At 29.9% G+C, this 5,741-nt stretch overlaps 1 long non-coding RNA gene across 1 annotated transcript in view; it reads right to left on the reverse strand.

The window, feature by feature from the left end:
• Positions 1 to 3,720: 3,720 nt before the first annotated feature.
• The window catches only part of LOC111383415, a 16,288-nt gene continuing 14,267 nt past the window's right edge, over positions 3,721 to 5,741 (reverse strand). Inside the window, exon 2 of the long non-coding RNA XR_002700738.1 lies at positions 3,721 to 3,977. This is a non-coding gene — a long non-coding RNA (uncharacterized LOC111383415). The remainder of the gene's footprint in view (positions 3,978 to 5,741) is intronic.

Here is a 5,741-nt window from a genome sequence, read left to right on the forward strand (position 1 = left end):
TCCCATCACATGTTCGAGCTCATGGCTTAATCTAGTTCTCAACCCACTCTGATCACCTATGTATACCAAAAAGTCTGGGAGGCTAAAAAGAATAGAAGAAAAGTACTAAATGAGGTGGAGTCTTCAAGTCGAGCGAAGAAGCCTAGAAAGTCTTCTCAAACTGAAATTCCTTCGGAGACACCTTCAATAGGCATATCTGGTGTAGGTAAGAGAGCAAGCCAAACTCAAACATGCCAAAAATGTGGTGAACTTGGGCAAAATAGGAAGGGCTGCAAAGAGTCACCACCATTAGCAAGCAATTAGGGACGGTATGTTCATTTTTTTTTAATTTTTTTTTTTTTTGTTGAAAGCAATTGTAGTGCCAATAGGTCCATTTTTTTTGGTTTTTGTTGAATGTAGTTGTAGTGTCAACCTGGACAAGTTGTTGAATTGTAAATTTCTTTTGTTGATGTTTCTGAATGATCAACATTATAACAGCTGAAACTGGTGTGTCTAAAAATCTCCATTTCGCCTATTTTAAATGTAAATTCAGTTCACTCTTAATTCTACTACTGATTTAATTTTGTAGTTTCATTAGTATGTTGAGTTTTCATGGTTGATTAGTGTCTTAAGTTGCGTGGTTAATTAGTGCATCGAGTTGCTATGGTTGATTACAGTGATTCTGTTTCTTTGAATGATAGGGATGCTTACAAGATATAATAGGGACAATTTTCGTAGAAATTTGAAATGCAGAGACGTTATCCCCAAACATTGTCAAAATGTAGTGACGTTTTATGAAAGTATATTTGAAAAGTTGGGATTTTTATGCAAGCATTGTTTGAACGTCGAGATGTTATACGCAAATCAGTTTTTCATTTAGGGACATTTTACGTATGTTCGAATTTGGGAAAATCGATTTATAGCTTTAGCTTTTGATATACAATTTTGAAACTGAGATTTGTGATTTCGAATATTGGTTTGTTTTGAATAGTAGTGGGGGATTAGGGCAAGTGTGGATGCCAAAATTCGATTTTCGAAAATGTGCCCATGGTGATGATAAACAATGGACTTTCGAAGATACATCAGCCATAGTTATGATGGTGATGAATAATGGACTTCATCTTTGTTTGATTAATTTTTTTTCTTTTTCTATTTTGAGAATAATCTGTTAATCTGTTTATAGCGGAAAGAAAAGGTTTTTGAAGTGGTTTGACCATTTTACCCTTCCATTTTAAAATTAAAAATGAGTCTATGTGCATTTAACGATGTAACTCACAACAAATAGATGGAAGAACGTTTTTCACAATGAAATATTGAAATAAGAGTGAAAATGAAAAAAATTGAAATATAGGGATGTTTTACACACTAACGATCAAACGAAGAGATGTTTTGTGCTAATAAGCCTTATGTGTATTGTCATCGTTTTCGAGCTACAGAGGTCTTATCAAAACTTTTGATTGGTTGACACAACCTAACATTACGTGTAATCTTGGTTGTTACCATTACAAGTGCAACGATTACTATATCGTTTCCTTTTAGGAAGTAACCTTAACTGCATGGCCGTGGTGAAGCAAGCACCTGATGAGGGTGCACGGTCGCCTGTGTTGGGCTCCGTCGAAACTTTTAGTAGGAGCCGTTAATCGGGTGCCAATTGCGATAGAAGAAAGGAGAGGAAGAAGTTCGAAGATGAATACACTGCTTGTCGGTTTGGACCGGGCCTAGTTTTTTGTGTTTTTCCATTTTTGGGCTTTTAAAAAATAATAATAATAAGGCCCAATGAATGGCCACAATCCTTGGACGACTGGATTGGACCATAGATATATTTCCATTGCTTGCAAATCCACCAAAACCAAATGAGAATTGTGATTTGTGAATTTGTGATTTATGATAAATAATTTACGTTGTATGAGTTATGAGTTGTAATTTATCATTTATGATTTTTTATTTGTGATTTGGGAATCTAGGTTTAGGAAATTAGAGATAAGTGAAAAAATTAATGGAGAAGATGTTTAGCTTAAGTCAACCATGTGTATATTTGAATTATATTTTCATATGTACAGAATTTTTAGGTTTTAGTGCATTTACAAATACAATGAAGAATTTTTAATATTATTTAATTAAATATGAAAATACGACATTGCTATTACAATCGTTGAGTCAACGGTCAACAATTGACGTCCGCCCTATTGTTCCCTATTTTTCTTCCTCTTTTTAAAGTTTTTGTACAGTGTTATGTGACTTATGTCACTTGTATTCACACAATCACGCTTCACAGTCCACATAATAACATAATCCGATTTTTTGTTTATTATTTATGAGTTATGAATTTATAATTTATGTTTTATGCATTACTTTAATTGACAAAAAAATGAGAAATGTGATTTGTGAATTTGAGATTTATGATAAAAAATTTACGTTGTATGAGTTATGAGTTGTAATTTATCATTTATGATTTTTTATTTGTGATTTGGAAATTTAGGTTTAGAAAATTAGGAATAAGTGGAAAAAATTAATGGAGAAGATGTTTGGCTCAATATAACCATGTGTACGTTTGAATTATATTTTCATATGTATAGAATTTTTACCTTTTAGTGCATATATATATATATATATATATATATATATATTGAAGAATTTTTAATGTTATTTAATCAAATATTAATAAACGACATCACTATTACGATCGTTGAGTCAACGGTCAACAGTTGACGTCCGCCCTAACTGACCTCCGGTCCCGATTCGTTCTGTGCATGGAGCACGTATACATGCACTTGTCAAAGTGAACTTTCATCTTGTCACTATTTTGCCATGCATGCTGTGGGTATAGCAGAACTAATCCTAAAGCGATATTATTAAATCGTCATCATCTTATACTTAATTAACTATCTTCAGCTCGAGCCAATAAAGTATATCATATAAAAGTGAAAAGAAAAGAAAAGAAAAGACATGATATATTATGACACTACGCTACACTACATGATTTGAATTTGTGTTAAGAAGAACCTATTTCAATGATTTATTCGTAGTTAAGGTGTAGTGTAGGATTATAATTTCTCAGTTATTTTTACAATCATTTTGGCAACTGATACGACATTTAAATGAATTACAGTTGTTATTGTCATTATTTTGTCTACAAGAGATGTTGCAGTTTAAACTTCAACATGACAAGTAACTTAATCAGGTGCTTCCTTATAATGAAGGGCAGCTACCAATTACGTACTTGGAAGTAATAATTGGAAATAAACGTCAGAGCAATGAGAAATACATCAAAGTTTGATTAGTGTCACTAAAAAATTAAACTTCCCCTCAACGAGATAGTTTACTCTCTCTCTCTCTCTCTCTCTCTCTCTCTCTCTCTCTCAATGGTAACCTATGTTAGTAGTTTGTATCATTCATCATACTATCAACACTCTAACAATCATGTCAAGTTTGATTGGATTGTCTTGCAATTTTGTAATTTCAACTCAAATTGAATAGTTTGAGCATCTCCACACAGTCGAACTTGAACTTATCTTTCCACGCTACACCAAAACAAGGCTGCAAAAGACCTATTGCAGCATTTTGACGTGTATTACAAAGGTCGATGTTACCATTGAGGGAAACGTTTTTGCAACGTTTGTTAAATTTTGTAAAAGTCTATCTTTTGCAACGTTTAAGAAAAAGAGAAGAGCCGTAGGTCCTTTTTATTATTTATTTATTTATTTATTGGTAGTGTGATTTACATATATTAACCACAAAACAGAATAGAAAATAACTATATTAAATAACTCCAATAATCATTATTAATTAAACTCTAAAATGTAACAATATTCATACAAAATCCGGATCCAAATTTCTAAAACACCTAAAAATCCAATACATTTTCCCATAAAATATTAAAAAAATAAAAAAAAACAAAAAAAAACCATTAAGTAGTGAGTGAAACCACCCTATCGCCCTCCTTAATTTTCTTCTCAGCAATCTTCGAAATGGGCTATGCCTTAAATATCGGTCCTGGCCTATAAAAAAAGGAGATAAAAATAGATACTACATTTTAGACATTTGTACCAACTATAATTGAGAAGAAAAGCAAAGAACAATAAGTAAAAACCATTGGATCTCTAAAAATATTTCTGGGTGAACATTGGAATACAAACACCATGCAAGAGATATCAGAAAGTGAGAATTGATTTGATTGTTGCACATATTAAACAGAAATTATAAATCATTCTTCTTCTCCTGATCATTCATGTTTGGCTATACTTACAAAATACCGGTTGGGAACAAGCTTACTAGGAAGGTCAAAGGTTAGGGTCCACGCTTATTTTACATTTTTGTTTAACTAGAGCAATGCCTTCCAATTTCATTAATAATTTTTCAAGAGACAAATGGAGGAGACTGACGGCCGTGCACCAACATAGCTAATGTCTTGGTTTGACTTTGTACATGTATTCACACATGTATTTGAATGGTATTTCTAGCGTTTTTAACTGATATATGGGAAACCTTGCAAAAGTAACTTTTCTTTTTCAAGAGAGTTTACGATACTAAACAAAGTTTTTGCGTCAAAAAAATGGACATCAATTTAAACATCTTGAAAAGAAAACAAAGACATCTATTATTATTATTATTATTATTATTATTATTATTATTATTATTAATAATAATAATAATAATAATAATAATAATGTATTATCATTTAATCTTTTATAATTAATTATCATTCTACTTTTTCCTCTAATAATTTCTGAATGTTTTCTAACTATAAAAGCTGCTGATCTGTGTGGACTTTCTGATTTTTTAATTACTCCTAATTTTAATAAATCTTTTATATGCATCTTAAAATCTTCCTGATCTTGATTTGTAGCATCAATATTTTTTGTCTTAATTATATATTCTGGATTTTTCATTTTTATTTCACAAAAAACTTTATCTTTTTCCCAATATTTTAATACATTTTCTCCTAAAATTTCTAATTTTTCTAATTTATTAATCATGTTTTCTATATCTTGTTCTGTCACTAACAAATTATATATTTTTTCAATTTCTACAAAATCTAAACATATTTCTTCTTCTTCCTTAAAATTTTCATAATATTCTTCTAAAAAATTTTCTAATTCTTCTTTTTCTATTAATTGACATTCTCTTTTTCTACTACACTCATATTCTTTTTCTTTAATCCCACCATGCTTCTCAGTATACTCTGATGGAATAGTTTTAGTATAAGTAGGTACACAAATTGTAAATTTTTGTAATTGCATAAAATCTTTGCTAATTATTATGCTACCATTATCTTTTAGTAAGAAACTTAATCCTAAAATTAAATCTGTATTTAAAGATAATTCTCTTACCCATACTGAGTCTTTAGGTAAACTATATTCTGTACTTTTTCCACAATTAGTCTCAAAACTAATTCTTGCTGGTTTTAACATATCTTGGTAACTATAAAAATTCTCATCCATTTGTTGGGCTTCTATAGGTTCTTTTGACTTTATTATATATTTTTCTAGTATGATTCTTTTATTAATTACACAGTGACTACATCCTGAATCTATTAAATCTAAACAAATTATTTCAAAATTTTCTATTCTAACATAACATTTTACTTTAATACTTTTTAATTTTTCTGAATTACAAAAAACTTGAACTAATTCTGGTTCAGGAGTAATTTCTGGATTTTTCTCTTTTTTATTTAATTCTAAAAATTCTAATTTTTGTAAAATATATCTTTGCATATCTTCTAAGTTTTCTATTCTTTTTCTTAATATTTTTATTTCTGATAA

This window comes from Olea europaea, unplaced genomic scaffold, assembly GCF_002742605.1.
Source record: "Olea europaea var. sylvestris unplaced genomic scaffold, O_europaea_v1 scaffold2682, whole genome shotgun sequence".
In the NCBI taxonomy this organism is placed as follows: Eukaryota; Viridiplantae; Streptophyta; class Magnoliopsida; order Lamiales; family Oleaceae; genus Olea; species Olea europaea.